Source organism: Astyanax mexicanus, chromosome 6 (assembly GCF_023375975.1).
Source record: "Astyanax mexicanus isolate ESR-SI-001 chromosome 6, AstMex3_surface, whole genome shotgun sequence".
NCBI lineage: Eukaryota > Metazoa > Chordata > Actinopteri > Characiformes > Acestrorhamphidae > Astyanax > Astyanax mexicanus.
The window spans coordinates 39,661,707-39,680,930 of NC_064413.1; the positions used below are offsets into that span (position 1 = coordinate 39,661,707).

General features: G+C 41.2%; 1 protein-coding gene across 5 annotated transcripts in view; it reads right to left on the reverse strand.

Annotated features, from left to right (window-relative positions):
- The window catches only part of sema6e (sema domain, transmembrane domain (TM), and cytoplasmic domain, (semaphorin) 6E), a 173,675-nt gene extending 155,105 nt beyond the window's left edge, over positions 1-18,570 (reverse strand). For 4 of the 5 annotated variants that reach the window (XM_015605917.3, XM_015605916.3, XM_015605914.3 and 1 more), the window contains exons 1-2: positions 18,308-18,570; positions 840-953 (exon numbers count right to left, since the gene is read on the reverse strand). The gene's annotated coding sequence lies outside the window, so the exon portion shown is untranslated. The remainder of the gene's footprint in view (positions 1-839; positions 954-18,307) is intronic. The other variant, XM_015605915.3, reaches the window with a different exon arrangement.
- Between the last annotated feature and the right edge of the window lie 654 nt (positions 18,571-19,224).

The following is a 19,224-nucleotide window of genomic DNA, read 5'->3' on the forward strand; positions in this document are numbered from 1 at the left end:
TATTGTGAAAGACAAAGGCTCCTGCACAACTTCAGAAATGGATTGTCCCATCAATCTGGCACCCACTATCAGACCTCATTTCAACTCTGATCATTCGCAATGCCTTGCCATGGGCATGCTGGCTCAACCTTCCGTTTGTTATGTGTTTGTTGTGTGCATGTGTGTGAGCGTTTGTGTGTTTGTGTGGTTTCTCTGTAGCCAGTGGCTGTGAGTTCTCTCAGGGCTCATCAGTGCAGGGCTGCAGGCTGATCCTCATGGGCTCTGCATCAGGTGTGCAACAGTGAGCTTGTTCCAGTCAAACACTGAGCACACACTTCCTCTTCCATCTTTTATTCCCTCTTTAGTTCTCCTTCACAGTTTGGCCCATGCTTCACAATTCTGTTTCATTCTTTCACCTTACCTCTCTGCCTGAGCGTCCATCTCTTTCCCCCCTACTCTCTCTCCCATTATGCCCATTCTCTTTGACCCCGCCCCCTCCTCCCATCTCTCTCCGCAGTGATTTTCCCTTGTGCACACCTCTCTCAGACCGCTGCTGAATGTACGATTTGATTTATTCTCAAAGACCAACTTATTTTTGCGGAAAGTACATTTCGTGTTCGTACGCTGTTCAAATCAACAGGAAAAAAATCCCCACACAATGCCCTGAGGTTACCAGCCAGTCTAAGATAATGCAGCTGGCTAAGGCTTCAATTTTCTGCCAAATCAAGCCATCTTTCTTCGCAGAATGCAATTGTATTCCACCAAGCAAATATCAACAAAGGTTCAAAAGGTCAAGAGGAAATAAAATGAGTGATTTCAGAGTCTGGGAGTTCAACAAATTGCTTCCCATTGGTTCCTACCTCAATTCTCATCCAATGATACTGCAGGACGGCAGGCACATGACAAAGGTGAGATGGAGGGAGTGTGTCTGATAGAGCACTGGGTTCCTCAGTAAAGCCGTGACATTCCTCAGTCTGGGGGAACAAATACAAAAAAGGAGCATTCATCACCCTGGGAGTAGATGCAGTTGAGTAAATAAGATACAAAAAAACAACACACTTTAAAATAGAATCATATTTTTCACAACAGAGGTACAGATGCTGCTTGTTTTTACCACAGAGACTCTGCAGGCATTTCATTAGCTTCAATTTGATGAAATTAGTTGTGCATTTTCAGAGGTTACTTATTAAATGTAATTTCTTTTTACCACTCACTATATGCACGCTGTGAATACACTAGCAAGCAACCCAAGCAACATGTCTTTCCCATCCAGCTCTGAGCCAAGACTAACCACCACACAGAACACAGTAATAATGCTTAGAGAAAACAGTGCCTTTGCGCACCAGAAAATGGAGGCACTGTTCACTTAACATTCATTATGGACAGATTTCCAACCAAATCTCTACAAATCCCATTCCGAGGCTGTCCAAATCTCAGGACATCTCGGAGTGCAATCTGTTCCTTCAATCTGCTGCGTGCGAACGCTCCTCTCTGCCAGTTTCTTTACTTAACCAGACCTGCGTCACTGCATCCACTATCTCGCTCTTCTTTTTCTCCCTTTCACTTGTTCTCCTCCTCCTTTTTCTTTGTCTTTCTCTGCCCTCTCTCTCTCTGTATCTCCATGTCTTACGCACTTGTTTCATCCTCTTAGTCTCACACCCTTATCATTACATCTCTGTCCGTTCCTTAATGAAGAACAATGCACCTTAGACCTGTTTACATCTTACACGCCAAACGCTAGGGCAGACTCAGCGTGTCTGGCACGAGAATAAATTAGTTAATAAATGAGGAAAAACTGATCTAATAACAGCCCTGCTTAATATTATAAAATAAGCCTCAACTTACCGAAGTCCCCTCAGGGCACACTAAATTAGTTATGTTCTTGTAGAGCAGCCGTTTAATTTTATGAATTATAGACCGCTAGAAAATGTTAAAAGCCCTCTTTGTCTCCGACTGTGGTAATATTGAGCAGCCCCCCAAAAAAGTGGAAAGGGAGATTACCTGAAAATCCAATATTTGCAAACAGTGACAGATATTGCTCCCAGAACTCATTGATGTCCTAAAGTGCTCGGTCAGGCTAAAGGGCTCAGCCACCCATCCTAAACACACTCAACCGAAAGAACTCAACGTCCTGGGGCACTTTTTTCACAAAGCTCTTCACGGCCCAAGTCAGGATTGAGGTCAATTCCATTTCAATGCAACAAATCCTAGAGTGTAAAGCAAGTCCAGTTCAAGGCCTCGTTTTCACCCTCACTTTTTTGCAGACTACAAAAAAAATCAAGCATGCCTCTCAAACCAGTCATGCTTTGAAGCTTGAACTGAAACCAATCTCAGCTGAAATTGGAACCAGCCTAAAACCTCAGTCCTGTTTTTCGGGCTCAGTCTGGCTTTTTAAAACCTAAAATGAAACTATCAGTGAGGACCACGAGTGAATCTGATCTGATCTTATATCACCACTATCTGCTGGTGTTTTGCTCCCTATATGTAACATGCTTTCTGTGGACAGGTTTTTCTGGTAGGTGGGCGTTCGAGCAGCATTCCTCTGAGGCTTTTAAAGCTGAAAGCAAGATAAGCCCAGGAGGCAGGTGGCTGTCTCTTTCTCCGCAGGGTTCAGGTGACCGCAGAGAGATGAGGCCATCTCTATTCCATAACTGGCTACTCCATTCTATATCTTCCCAGTTTATCTTTCATTGTTACAGGCCTCCCTCTGTAAATGTGTCTTACATTACCACAGCTAAGAATAGCAGGAAAGGCAGGGAATGGAGGAGCAGAACTTGAGCACTTCGGCATCAGCCTATTTGGGGTACATGCAATCCGTTTCTGGCAGCTAGCCACAGTATTACCTTGTTTTATGTCGTAGTAAACTGATTCCAGAAGGTTTCTCCTTCAGTCTTCTGCATGCCTGTCTACTTAAGAAAATGATACTATCTGTTTGGAACTCAAACACATGCACAAATACTACCAAGCTGTCTCAATGGCATCTTAATTGTCCAGCTTTTTAAATGGTTCCCAAATGCCCTGTACATGTACAAACCTCAGGGCCAAAAAACACTACTAATTGGGATTGAACTGAAATTGTACCACAACAATTTGATTGGGAAACAGTTGAAGCGTGCATTGTGCATATATTTTAGGACCTGTGGGTGGACTGCCAAATCTAGCAACTTTTAACAAAAAGCTCGTCCACAGCAAATGGTTCACAGTTGAGATTTCACAATCAACCTTTTAAAATGTATCCCCAATCACTCGTAAGTAATGTGTGCTCACATTCATGTATCAAAATTTCTGCCCTAGTTTCATCCAAAAGGAAACGGTCAGGGTTGCGTTCCAAAATAATCTAATCTGATTCTGTATTAAAGAAGGGAGAGAGCGCGTGAGAGTGAGTGCATATGAGAGAGAGAGAGCAAGAGAGAGAGAGAGAGAGAGAGAAAGAGAGAGAGAGGTTACAGGCTGCTTAGTTTGGCTTCACCTCAGCACTTTAACAATGTGTTTTGCCATGCAGCACTCAGGGAACATGGCTGCTTTAACGGATTCCTGGAATAATCCTGCATATGTTGGGGCTCCTTTTGTTAGCTGCGGTGTAGATTTAGGGAATAAATATGTCTCAGAGCAGCACTCTGACATGGCAACTGTAGAAAACTTATGCTCACTGCATACTTCTCCTTGGCTCAGACTCAAAAGCACACACAACATACCCAAACCTCAGAAAGCCTGAGGGAGTGTGGCATGTCCGGGGAGAAGAGGAACTCTCTCTCCGAAAGGCCAGCTGTTTTCTCTAGGAGCTGCAGTCGTTTGATTAAATCTTCTGCCAGAGGCAGCGAGACTTTGCAGCTCATCATCTGGGATAAAGCTCTGAACCTTATGAGGATCACATAATGAACAACCCATGGCTATTATATAGCTGCAGACACACATGCTGGTGGTTTTAAAGGAGCAGTTCAGCAATATAAGCTATATACGAATTACACCACTTTTCATTCAATTTAGGAAAGATATGTTTAGTCCATGAGGATTTTCACCAATGATTAGCACTGTGCAAGCTGCAGGACTAAACTAAAAACTGACAGAAAGATACAGGCTACATTTGGGCTTCAATATGACTTCTGTTTAGGTAGGAGTACAGTATAAGAACAACAAAGTTGATCAACAAATCAATTAAAGCTTATTATTTCCACACATTGACATTAACTGTGAACTTTAAGAACTTTACGCACTCATTCTCCTTACCAGCCTTGAGCTATATACCATATTTGCACTAATGTTATACGGGTTCTATTTATACTGTCATTCCATCTTAATCACCATCAATATTGCACTATTGTCTTTCGTCTTATGTATGTCTATTGTGTCCTTGTTGTATTGTACATATAGTGTCTCCCATTCTTTTATATTATATATCTTCTAATATATAATTGCATAATATATTCTAATGCAATTGTACACAAAAGTCACAGTGCTCTGGATACATAGCATCCTATGAATGGGCTACAAAAACTGCAGACACATCATTTTCTTCCAATTCACCAAGAATTGAAGATGTTAAAACTGTTAAAATAAAAGAATATCGAAAAATACAGTTGCTCCAAATCTAAAAGATGAAAAGTTAGAGATTTGATATATAATAATAAATTGATTAAAAAAAACATGTGTATAGGCATCTCCCTCTACACACAGCAACAAGAGGGAAAGATCCTAGTAGTACTCCTAAACTAATAGAGTTCCCTCAATACAGTTTAATCCCCCAGCTTACATTTTATGGTTCTGGGGTGGCATGTGCACTTGTTAAATTATCACATTTAACCTAATAACACATGGTGCACTCTCTATGCAACACTGACACCCAAACCATGACCCCTGTTCAGTGACAGTTCAGTATGAGAACATGCACAGTCTCCCTCCCTATGAAGATATATCAGCTTGTGGCTAGTATATTAACTAAAGGTTAGTGCATTTTATAAAATACTGCACCGCTATAAAGTTAAATGGTGTAACAAAATGTGTCAAAATGTAGTAAATATTGTAAATCTTTATATCACTTTAAATATTGTGATAATATTTTTACCATATCAACTTCAGAGCAAAAGTAAAGAAGCAAACTTCGAACACCAAACACGCCTTTGGCTGATTGAATGCGTTTGGAGGAAGTAAAGGCTGTATAAATTTCATTATTCACAGAGCTTTAAGGAAGAGTTTGCACCTTCCTTCACACACAGAAAAACGCTCCTATAATCTTTCCGCTTCAGCGTAACTATCAGAATAAATCCATACAGCAAGGCTAAAAGCAAGGCTGAAAACGCGAAAACAAGCAGAAATAAAACTGGAACGAAAATGAACAAAAGATCTTTATAAATCAGCTAAAGTGGAGTGAAACTGTATCAAAGAGATTTCCTTTGTTGGTAGCTTGGCATAACTGTAGCAAATGCACTTAAGTCCATCTTGACTCAAACATGGAACTAAACAATCAACCAGGAGTTCTGGAGAGGCAGGGCAGCCTGTCCACTGTACAGCTTCACCACAGCTCTCAGTCTCCATTAAAGGTCACCATGTTAAACCTAAACATACACCAAACTCTGGGAACTGGCTGTTGCTGGCTGCCCAGCACTTCCGCTGCCTATTAAAAGAAACACCACCGCACTGTGTCCCATTTTAGGCATCGGTGAGGCTCACTCTAGAACTTCAGGCTGCGGGGGGAAAGTGAGGGGACATGTTGTGAATGCCTTCTTTGCCACACTTTTCACCAGTGCATTCCTTTGCCCCCCTCCCTCCCGCTTGAACAGAGGGCAAATGATTTGACCTGAACCATCTTCCTGCCCTGAGCGCCACCCCTCCACTGAGGAAAATCAATCTTCTTACTATTCAGGCCACACTGCTGCCCCTGCTTAACTTATGACCCTGCGACCCACGTGGGATTGTGCTGAGATTTGGGTCGGCCCCTTTCAGTCTGGTGGGTGTCAGGCTTTACAAAGTGCAGTAGAGCTGACTTAGGCCAGACTACTTGTTTAAAGAAAGAAGAAGAAGAAGAAAAAAAACGCAACAGGGTGGTCCCACTGGCTCCTGGACACACACACAAAAAAACCCACTTCTTCAGAGGACAGGCTGTAACCTTGTCCCATTGCCCTGATTCTGAAGAGCAGGAGTGACAGTGGAAATGACCAGAGTTGCCAGAGTGGAAACTTCTGGATCAGCTCCACATCCATACCACCTCCGTGAGCAGCATTCTTGGCACACTCAACACTCTGGACTGAAGTGATGGATTGTGGAAAGGAAGACCAGCCACAATCTTCTTAGATGGGACCACCAGGATGTGATTAACACAGAATAATAGCTCAGGAAACCAGCCTGTTAACCAAACATAATATCGAGAGCACCGCCGAGAAAGAGACGTACAATTTTCCTTTGTGTTCTGTTCCCCCGTTCGCTGCCAGTGTACGATACGAGAGATTTATGGGGGAGATCAGAGTGCTAGTTTAGCCGATGAAGCATTCAGTATGATAATAAGCTCTGCTGTTACACACACACACACACACACACACACACACACACACACATTTAAACAGAAAGAGAAAGAGAGAGAGAGAGAGAGAGAGAAAGATGTTATTAGCCTTTCTCTTCCTTCTTCAGGGCGTTATCGTACTAATCTGAGCGAGGTTACAAAAAAAAAAGCATCTACTGGATGTGAAAATAGGCCGGATGCCCACTGAGCATTTTAGCCTGCTTTGTTAAGAAAACGAATGGAAATGTGGAATTGTGTGCATTGGTCGCCAGTTAATTGATGGTTAATTTAAGCACAGAGAGAGTGTGAAACATGTTGCCTGTGCTTTTGTCAGCTCTGTGATGCTGTTGCTGATTTCTGTGTGGAAAAAAAAGCCTGTTCTTGACTTTGCAAGCGGCTCATTCAAAATGGCAATCAATGAGGAGTAGAATGGAAATTCCAGCTGAGGCAGGCTGTGACTCATGAAGAAATATAACCCTTCCAAAGCCCAGTAAGACATTTGGCAGGCAACGGCCCTATCGACCCCAAGTCTCCTCCCTATCTATAAACTTATCTTCTTCATCCTCACACAGCACAGCGCATATATTCCCACTGACTCACCCAAGAAATAAAGCGGAGGCCAAATTTGTCTAAGTACACACATTCACGCACATATGCACTCTGTCAAAAATAAAAGTTGCTCCCAGAAGAGATCAACTAACTAAAAATAAAACTTGCTGGGTAGTCGAGGAGTGACTCAGGATGGCAGCAGGTAATGTTCAGTGAGTACTGCTTTTGTCTTAATGGAGAAATCCAACACATCTGTGAGTGAGGGGGCTGTAGTACTAAAGGGGGAGGGCACAAATACATGCACTTTTTTTGCTCAATGTAATGCTAATGAGCTCCTGCAACCAGTGGTCCAACCTTCTATGAATGCCCACCACAGTGCCCTCTTTCAACAAGACAATAATCGTCCACACACTGCTGAAGTCTCAAGAGATAGTTTGAGCTGCTATGATGGCACAGAGTTATATTGCATGTAATTATTAAGAATCTCAACAACTCCATGCAGAGGCATCTAGAATATATTTTGTTACCCATGCATTACACACTACTTCTATACGTGTAGATCAATAAATATGACCAAGAGTCACAAGGATCAGTCTAAATGTTGTATCATTGTTTGATTCCTGGTAACTCATTTGACACGGGCCATTTGACGATATATAGATATATAAAATACTTATAAAATACATATTTGATGATTATTTTCACAGAGTGTAAATCTGCCCCTCCAGCTATTTCTGTATACACTGGATTGAGTCATGAAGCGAGAGGCTAAGAAAAAACAGAGAGCGGGGGTGATACTTGGGCTTACGCCTGGCCTGGCTGTCTGTAGGTGAGGTAAAGTGTTACAGATAATGTCATTGTGTGAAGTTGGGATTTGTTTACGCCGAGTTCTTTTCTTTTTTTTCTTCACTCTCTCCTCCGTGTGAGGTGGAGATTGCTCCGCTGGGATGAGCTGCTGGCCAGGAGAGACAGAGATAATGTGAGAAAGCAATAAAGAAGGATCAAATGAAGCCGCCCGCTAGCTACAGGCCCCGAGCTTATGGGTATGTGTGCGCCTCTGACGTCTTTCCAAGTGTCCCAAGTATACGGAGTGGCCGAAATAGAAGCAGACAAAGAACGCGGAAAACAGGCCGCTCGCACGACAACACGCAGCCGCAAGCGTGTTTGTGTGCATACGTGCATTCATGCAGAACTGAGTCATCATATGGTTAACAGCGAGACACACTCGAGTAATGAGAGAAGCATGGAGGAGAGAGGTGGGACTTGGGGGCCCTAGTGGTGTTTGGCCCTGTGCCAGAGAGAGAATTTATGTGACACCGACTGCCCCAACCCCCACGTCTCCCCCCCTAAACCCTCTCACTCTCACAGCGGGTCCTAAAAATAGACCCCGTTCTAGTAAGTGTGTCCGGAGTTTGCAGAAAACTTTCAGAGAGAACTATGGTCACTGCTTCTAATCTTAAACCCCATCAAGGTCCAAATTAGAGCTGGACGATATCAACATTTCATTTCTCGCCCTATATTTACTGTAGAAAACATGATACTATTGACAGTCCGACAGCAGCCGAACTGGAAATTCTTATTTGGTAAGAATGGAAACAGCAGATATCTTTACTGTATAACAACAACTAAAAATTTCAGTCAGTGTTTTAAAGCAGTTTTAAAGGCAGCTACAGGTCAAAATTGTCATTAGGTCATGAGGTGAAGCTGAGTTACTCTCAAAATGTACAATGGCCGCCAAAAAAAATTAGCCTGCAAAAAATTTAAACAAACTGCACCATGAGTGTTTATTGATTCAGATTTAAGTCAATAAGCAGGTACAGCACACTACAGCCGGGAGAGAGAAACAGGATTTCTTCTGCATTTTAAAAAGGCCCAACCTGTAAAAGCAGAATGGGGGGGGGGGGGGGGGAAATACCCGAAAACATTTTACACTAGGGCAATTTAGAAATGTTAGAGTAAGGCTTAGAAAAAGTATTAGAAAAGGTGATTCAAAGAAACAATAAAGTATCAAACTGTAAGCACCTTTTGGCCCATCTAATGATGTAATGATACTGTTTCATTAGTTTTTTTATATTGTAGATTTTATTGCACAATATACAGCGCATACCCAACAATTATCTTTTATTATGCTGGCGACAAATTTATTTCCTACTTTACTCTACTTTGCTTGGGTAAAGCAATTCCGATTTTCTTATCAGTTGGGCAAAGACAAAACAACCAGCTGTACAGATTGTCCAATCCGAAAACAAAGCTGGATGGAAAAAACAGTACTGCTCTGGTGTTCGATTATTGATGTTTTGATTTCATCAGGATAAAATATTTTCACCCAAATGGATTAGCACACTGTAAATAGTATTTATTTAAGTCTGTAAATACTACAGACGTCAGCTCTGCTCTAAAGTAAGAGAAGTGTGTGGTCAGGATAGTGCACACAAAAGTCAGCAAGTATATTCATGCCACAGGCAATAAGAGCTGCTGCAAATTTACAGCACATGACTTATGAATTTATAAACGCCTCATGCATCATGCCTGAACAATTATGTAAATGTAGACAAATGACTATCTTCTGCAATTATCCACATAAATTACATTAACATAATTAAAAGTTAGTTAAGCACCGTATGCAACAGTTACAGGGCCATACCCTTCAACTTCCACTTTCTCTGAAGGTAATATAAGTACCATATAACCAGCATACAAATACCATCTGGATAAGTATCTCACTTTACCTTTAATTTATAATGATAATTGTATTCACAGACAATCTGATTCAGCTCTGTAGAAAGCAACCATCATGTTCTAATTGTACTATTTGTCAGATTAGAAATCTATGGTGTCATTATTAAGCACAGTGGCATAAAAAATCTGTACACCATGTTCAAATCTTATACTTCATAAGATGAATCACCTATATGTAAGTATTAGACAATTTTCAGCCCAAACATATAATCGACAGTTGGCCAATAATTCAGACAACCATAAAAGTTGGTTATATCATATTAAGATCATATTATCTGTATTTTATGAGTCACCTGCAGACTCATTCTCGTGAACCAGCAGTTTCTAATTCAACCACTAAATGGCAATACAGAACCTATGCACAACTGCAGCAGCCAATTAAAACCAGTGTTAAATCCTTGTTCCGAGTGCAAAAAGAATATTGAAAGATCCAGTGTGGTGTTTGTGAACCATGTTTGATTTAAGCACGAATTTGTTAAACTTACAAGCCTTGTGGAGGAAGCAAACTAAAGATTTTTGACATTACTAACCAGAAACCCCTCTCAAGAGCCCATCACTAGGCCCTGTGCATGTCAGCAGAGCTAGAAGAGATCACAGCTGCAGCTGGTGCTCAGAGGTTGACAACATTTTAAATATGTGGGGGAAACTCGTAAACAAAAAACAAAAAACTTTTTAGAGGGTGTTCAAATTGTTTTCATCCATGTCTTACATACAAAATCACATTGTACTGATGTCTTCTGAGCTTGACTTTAAGGCAGCATAATCATTCTTAGAAAAAGCCAAGTGATGCAATTCAATTACTGACTTCTCAAACCTTGACCAAACATTCAGCAGCTACGGGCTCCTCTAAACTGCTGCATTGCTGAGAATTAAAAGATTGATGCCTCCAAAGCAGATAAGGGTTAAAAGAAGGTAGCAAACTTGACACCTTTTGCCTTAGTTCATACAGTAATTAGAATTACTTTGTTAGAATATAGACTCTCTTCTTTCATATCACTCTGCTCTACTCCAAAGCAGACCCCAATTATCATTAGTCACACAGATGCCACCCCTCGGAGTCCGGCGTTAGATTGACCGTTATGGGGTCAGCCCTGCACTGTCCCACTGCTCCTCTCTGGACACATGTGCAGAGTCGCTCCAAGATTCAGTCAGTGAAGGTCAAATGAGACTTCTATTTCTGGAAGCCTGGGAAATCAGAGGGATTTACATAATGTGCATATAGTAGATCACAGTCACAGTAGATTCACACTGAACAACTCCCACCCAGCACGCCTCCACAAAAGACCACTTTCACAAATAAAACCCAAAATAAGTCTCAATTCTCACATCAAAGCTCTTCTGTGAGGTTGATGAAACCCTGCTGTCCTAAGTGAATGGGCCCTGATGATGCATCTCTGCTGGACAGAACTGCAGCTTTAAGTGTAAAAAAAGAAAAAAAATCTCAACTTATCTCCAGGCTTTTAATTTCCTGCTCTGTTTCCCTCTTTAGAGCCATACCACACGCTCATTTTAAAAACATGCAGCGAGGCAGTCATCTATTAATCACATATCACTGAATCCTGCAGAGAGTTTTAAAATACCATCTTCTGCACTGAGTGAAGCATTATTACAGTTTAAATTTCTGAATTTAAGCAACAAACAAATCTGAAACCCTAAAATGCATTGGGAGGTGAATAATAAAAAAGCCCAGGCATTATCCTGGAGAACTGGTTAAAGTGTTTCCTAAAAAAAAAACAGACCAGGAGGATATCTCCATTTGCTTTTTCCTTTCCTGTGCTGAAGCAGCAGTCCTTTCTGGCCTCTCAGGAATAGAAACAACTTTCCAAGAAACACAGAAGGTCTGAGTGCAAACACAAACCTCTAAAAAGCCTTGGAGTGTCCTTATTTTTTCACAAAAGTGCTAAAAGCAAAAATTCAAGACTCACCTCAGAAACTATTATTTTTGTCATTTTCTAAAACCAGTCCTTTCTTCTGAAGCAAAGTTTCAAAATGCATAACCAGGGGGAACCTCATTGAGGGCTATGAGATTTTATTGCAAGGAAATCTGCTGCGTGTTTAATAGTGCTTTCTTTAGCAGCACAAAGGCAAGGGGAGATAACACGGCATAAGCCTAGCTGCAGGCAGGCTCTGAGGTAAACACTGTATAAGGGGCCGAGAGAGTTCAAACTAGATTAAAAAAGTTGAAACTTCGCAACAATTCCAGCTCAAGCAGCTAATCAATGCGGCAGGAAGAGTGGTTCCATTATAAAGTGATTAAGAGATCATTTAGTGCACAAACCTGAGCACCTTTAAACCCCTACAGAGTGCAGGAATCAATAAATTGTATGTATGGCCAGCAGCAATTAAAAAAAAACGGGGAGTTGTGCTCCTGCAGGCTCCATTTTACATCCCGAGATGAGTGTAATTAAACGAGACTGCGGTGAATGTTGGGGACAGAGCTCGTTGTGGACGCGCTCACCCATAGCTAGTGGATTTAGCCCGTAATGCTGGCATACCAATAGGAGAGGCACAAAAGGCTGCTTGTGTGGTGGAAGCAGGGGATGCAGCTGAATGTCGAAGTGCAATGAAATGGAGTTAGTCATCACTCCGTAATCTGGTGTGAAGAGGAGCCAGAGTGAAAAAAAATGAACCCATGCCTCTGTGACTTAGCCTGCCTGCTGGTTCCAGCTCGATGTGATTTAGTTCTCACGACTCAGCTAGCCGAACATTCTTAAAGATGACAGTTGGGTAAGCAGCTCATTCTTCCTGTCGTGACAATCACTGCATGCGTGTGTGTGTGTGTGTCTGTGTGTCACTGTGTGCATTCTAGCACAAAACTGCTTTGGGCTGTTTGGGAAAAAAGGACTTGAACGGACAAAACAAGAAATACTTCCTTTAAGAAGAAAGTCTAGCCTTCACTGACCCCACAGTAACTCTTTTGTTCAATGCATGCATGTGCCAAAGAAACTAAAAGAAACTTCTGAAGAGCTATTAGCATTGTGCTACAACATTACGTGAGATATGCCAGTCTTGTCTCTTTATCTTTGTCCGATCTCCCTTTTTATCTTGTTAAGCTGTCACCGCTTCCTCGGCACTCCATTAACAGTGGGCTGTGAGGCGGCCATCCATCTGCAGCCACCGTAGATCAGCCAGGACAGCCACATGGCATGTCTGACAATGGGTTAAAGCTTCTGAGAAACAGATTTTTCTTTTAAAACACACTGAAAGTCATTTCATACAATAGCAGAATGGAAATGAGAGCTGTGGTCTATAACTTGTCCAATGTTAATTCTGGGACGTACTTACACATTCTCTTCAACAATTACCCTTTCTTTGAACCCTAATCGCATTGTTACTCCAGCCTTAAATGTTTGTCATCTTGTTGTCTCTTTTACCGTACCAGACAGAAAACTGCAGCCTAAGGTTTAGTGTGTTAATGTTAAAAACTAATCATGTCAGCCTAGCTTTTAGACAAGAATAACAAAAACGGATGCAAAATGGCTGTGTTACACTGTTAAACTGGTGTCAGTGCCCAACATCAATACGACAAACAATTAGTTTCTTAACATCTTCAATGTCTCAGGTCCCTATTGCAGATGATTATCAGAAACTGGGGCAGATACATTGTTTTAGGATAAGCGCCCGAAACCTCAAAAAAATAAATGCAAAATCAAAAAAAAAAAAAAAAACAAGCAACAAACAGCAATCCAGCAAAAACACTGAGACCTCATTAGCTCTAAAAGATCTGAGGGTGTGCACATGCATATGCATGCAGAAACCCTAAACACATCAGGGCCGAGCCAGCAGACAAGGCTGTTTTCCTAAGCCACTGGCATCGCCCGTAGCAGCAGGTTAATCTGTTTTCCCCACCCAGAGCGATAGGAGGCCAGGCTTGAAGGCCAAGGCCCACTGCCTGCGCTGCTATACTGGAGCTGGCTGCCCCTGTGTCAGGCCTGGGTTATGGATGATGTGGAGGCTCCACATCTGACGGGTAATAATTCACTCCCCAGGGGTACGAGGCCCGTCGTTGGACATGGTCAGCCAGGCAGAAACAAGTGGGCACTCTTACCTCCATCCCCACCAACCCCTAAAACCCTCCCGCTGCCTCACAATTTTCCTCTTCAGGTGTATCTGCCAGCTATTGTCTGCCCTGTCACCATGGGCAACGACAATCAGTGTGAAATATGAGGGACCATTAGGAAGTGCTGCAACCCCCCAATACTTTCTAATTGAACATGATCTATTGTTCCTCAATGTCAAAAACAAAAAGCCTGGAAAGCGTTTGCTAGGTCTGCTTTCTGCAGCCTGCCTGAGAATGAATCCATTCTTTCCCAGAATATATTTGAAAGTCAATCTCTCATAAAAAACACTATAGCGGGGCAAATGAGGTTCAAATGTACATGCCTCCATCTGCACCCTGACGGAATGAGGCTAGAAAAAGAAATAAATAACTGACCGAGAAGAGACTGAACGGTAGATGGCTCAGATCCGTACTCGAAGCACCAAGCCTATTTCAGCACTCATTACCCAAAGAGCCATTAGAAAGACACAGTCATCCGCAACACACCGCTAGCGTAACATCATTTAGGACAAAACTACAGCAACGGAAATTGGAAATAAAATTACACCCCGGGCTATATGCATCATTACCCACGCCAGTAAAAAAGGCTGGAGCTGTGGGGCTTAATGGAAGCAGAGGTAAGTTTACAGTTAAAGAGAACAGAAAGTATTTCTTGCCCTTTATGGAACCTGGCCTTCCAAACGGTAAATGATGCCTTTAAATTCAATTCATTCGCAATGCAGAAAATAGAGGTCTATAATATTCAAAACAAAGGGGCTCTAATGTTCACATCAATCTGTCACCAAGATTACAGGGCTTAGACTCGCATTTAATGCTAATGATAAAACCAATGAACAGTTACATCCAAGACCCTGCAGTCAGACCCTCATTGTTTGTTACCAATGAATAACTTTAAAAGTTGTACCCATGCAGGCAAAGAGGCCTATGAACAAAGATAAAGATGTTTTCTAGTCTGTGGCTTAGACGAAACATGGGGTGTGATGAGTTCCAACCATAGCTGTAGCCTTGATGAAAAAAGAAAAGAAAAAAAGCATCTGGCAGAACAGCAAGGACAGCAGGGTCTTGGATGTAACTGTTCATTGGTTTAATCATTAGCTGCAAAAAGAAATGCGAGTCTAAGCCCTGTAATCTTGGTGACAGATTGATGTGAACATTAGAGCCCCTTTGTTTTGAATATTATAGACCTCTATTTTCTGCATTGCGAATGAATTGAATTTAAAGGCATCATTTACCGTTTGGAAGGCCAGGTTCCATAAAGGGCAAGAAATCACTAAAGATATTTAGTGATTCTGTGCAGCTGCTGTGGTCACAAGAGGTAGGAAACAGGCTTACATGACTTGATGGAAGCAAGAGGGCCTTATATCTTCACCTACCAATGGTTATGTTGTGCAGTACATTACACAGACTAAAGTAGGCTAGCACAATATATTATTTTAGCATCATAGCAATGTTTAAGCTCATACAATGCCATATAATTGCAAAGAGGAAGAGCAATGTCAGGTAAGGTGAATTAAATCATACCTCATGCTACAACTTGCTTGATACAAAATGAACATTTATAATGTTCTCACTTTCCACTATATTAAATTTGCAATGTAAAAAAACATAAAAAAGAAAAAAAACTTTTAACTGGTACATATCTGTCCAATATTATTTATAAAACTCAATCTTTCTACTAAAGAACAATATTAATAATCAAACTATGTTGGATCATTAATTTCTGGTGAAAACAGAAATACAACAGATATAATATGGCATTATTTTCAATAATGTGCAGCCCAAGTTTAAAGGAATAAGACACTGTATGCAATCAAATTGTTAAATTTCTTCTTCTCTTATAAAGGAAAATAATTGCCTAAAAATTGTCCAAATAAGATATTTTTGAAAGAAATTAGGATAGTAGAGGTCAACATTTTTAACGAAATCCATCATCTTTATATAAATATAATAAGACGAGCCACTGAACATCCTATTCAGCTTCGTCCACCATTAGACCATGGCATTTAAGAATAGACAGAATGTAGTTAAAGAGAAAATGTCATGCTCTGACTTCTTCATACTTCTGAACTCCATTAAGGTTCTTCCCACAAGAGAAGTAATGGCTGAATCTTTTTAAGAGCACTTATACAGCAATTATGGCTGAGTTACCATCATTCAAAAACAGTTATCAGGCATAAAAAGCAAGACATATCTACAGAAAGGTCTGATAGCACAGTCATCTATTCATCAGCATGGTCAATATGATAGCACTCTAATGGGAGTGCTTTTACTGCTGAGAACTTGGCCAGTCAGACACTGATATTGTCATTTGGTGTTGTTTAGTTGGGGAACAAACATCTGGGTTCATGTTCCTCTTGTTTGTGTTCCATCCTACGGTCTAAAAAAGAGCCTTCTGAATGAAAATAACTCAACATTAACAACATCACCATAAACATCATAATCGTCATCAATAAGCAATCTCAAGACTCCGTTTATGACTACTGACCTGCTGAGTGACCACTTCCCAATAAAACGTTTTTTTTTTTCCCACTGATCTTGCAGACAGATGTGCAGCTGGGATGTGTAGCAGGATACAACACCCTCTACAGGCTGCTCAAAGTTAGAGAGAGGGAGATGCTGGACAACAAAAAACAGGTTATTCAGAGCAGAGAGGAAGATGCTGCTGCCGGTTCAGGCTAAAGCTAAAGCTAAAACATCCAGAGAGACTGCTCAGCTCCAGGCAGAGTGAATATGTAGAGTGCTGTGTCCAGTCCAGTGGCCAAGCCTTGAGCTGATGCCCACTGACTACTGACACCCCACTCCAGCACACACACACACACCAACTTTCCATGCCAGAAAGGACACTCTTACTCACTCTTCCCATCTGTTTCCTATCGAAATGACCGCTGGGACTGATCCATGCCGTGCTAACACCACTGCAGCACTAATCACAACCCTATATCAGCTGCAGCAGCAAAACAAACAAACAAAAAACTGCACAGAGCACAAAACACATCTTAGGTAAGCCTTTTTCTGTTTGTTTGTCTGTGTTAAACAATTATAAACAAGTAGAAATTGAAGAATAGTCTATACTGGTAAATACATTCATACATACAGACAAAGGTTCACTCCTTGTTTTCGGGATAGCGGTTCCATATCATATTTTTGAATGCACATGGATTGAATACAAGTGACACTTAAATCAATAAAAATGTCCACATTGGAGGAAGGGTTGCAGAGACAACCAATTTTACTGTTTATCTTGTCAAGAAAACAGATGGAAATATAAAATAATGCAAATATAATGAAAAATATAAATAGTTTTCCTCTCTAAATACTTACATTTATGATTTTATATCAACAGTATGGTATAATTATTATTATTTTATTTTGCTTCCTGCTCCTCTGGTGCCGCAACATGCAAACAACATGGTTTAGATAGAAAACACGACAAACTTATATACCACTTTTATTCTTATTATATTATTATAATTAGGGTTGCAAATAATGATTATTTTGGCGGTTTATGTTGCACTAATCTAATGAACATATTTTTCATTAGTCAATTAGTCAACAATTATTCCTGCCATGTCCCCCATCGCTTTAAAACGAAAGAAAAAGCTAAAAGGGGGATTTGAACACTTCAAAAGCACAGAAGTTGTTTGAATGTGAAAAAGTACTGATATTTAAATAAACATGTAATCGGTTGCGTTTGGACACTTTTGGAGACACCAACCAAGTTGAGTGTAAACAGTGCGAGTAAACACATTGCCCCTCTCACACTGTGTTTGTGTCTTTGAACTTTGTTACAAATTTAGTATTAGTTGACACTAACATTTGGAGTTGACAAATTTGTTAGTTAGTTAGTTTTAATACTTAAGGGTAATTATGAAATACCGTCATATGTGATATCGTGATGTTTTTTGAGACCGTTAGCTTTAACTATCATACCGTTGCAACCCTAGTTGGAGGGTTTGTTTGGAGCAAACACTCGATACGCAGCTAACTAGCGTTATATTCAATATATATGAAGTGCAAAGCAGATTTTATAAAATGTATTATTATTAATAATAACGAACATAAATTAATAAAAAAAAAACGGACCGCATGCGTTAAAGCCCTTTTAAAAAGAGACACGGCACCATGTGTAGTGTACCTACAGCTCCGTGCATGCATGACTTTAAACACGCTTGCACACATGCGGTTGCATTGGCGAAAGCAACGCACTAAATGTACTAAATGCACTAAAAGCACTAGAAGCACTACAGGTAATAAATACAGTTCAGGCTGTTTTTTGCTTTATTTCTCGACAGCAGCAGAAAGAACAGCAACACGTCCGTCATAAATGAATCAGTTCAGCTGAAATTTACCCCAAAAAAACACAAACAAACAAACTGTTCTGTTTCCAGAGGGCTCTGCAGCACGAGCCGCGCTCCAGCTGGGGATAAATAAGCACGAGTCCCTCCAGGGGAAAAACTTCCAGCGGTGTGGAAAAACAGGCCACTTACCTTTGTCTCCTTTTAATTTTCTTCCTTTGTGCGCGAGCTGAACGCGGATCCGCGGCTGACGGAGCTCGCGCGCACAGCGCAGAGCGGAGCGAACTGATGAGATTTAGTAACGTTTCCCCTACAGCTCGGGTTTTTTCCTCCAGTTGTTTCAGAGACAGACAGAGAGACAGACAGACTGAGAGACTCAGAGAGAGAGAGAGAGAGAGCTGAACTGGAGCTCTCAGCACGGCGAAGTCCTCACGCCCACAAACACAGCGACACTGCGCTAGCACTACAACTGCACCGCGAGCGACAGCGCTCAGGACACGCCCACCGCCGCCAAACTGACAGCCCACCCGTCCAATCACAGCCCGAGACACCGGTTTCCCAATGTGTTTCTCTTTAAAAGTAAGTAATGCTAACCAAACACTAGACCACTTCGAAAAGACTCTGAAAAAACGTTTAATACACTAAAGTCTGACACCCTCTCTCATTTAAGACTAGTCCCAGACTTTTTAGTCACAGAGTTAAGATTTTGCAAAACTGGGGGATCTTGCAGGGTCATTATTTGCAAGACTGCAACTAGATTCTTTCTAAGACTATATATTATTTATTATTATTAACTATTAGTTTAACAGGAAGAAAAGCTGTTAAACAGCAAAGCAGAAACAGAAGCACAGCTGCTAAAGTTGTGTTTGCAAAAGTGAAATCGCTTGAAAATCATTTGGTGTAAGGTCAGCATAAGTTTCCACTCGGGTGTTCTGGGACTAATATGGTCAATAAAAACACAGAGCACTGACCACTAAAGATAAAATACACAGCTGTACCTGAATGAAGAAGGCGGGACCTAAGTGTAGAGGTCTGCAGCAGCAGCAGGACCAGCAGTCTGGAGAGCTATTAAACCCTGATTACAACAAATCAGTTCAAGTTAAAGGGCA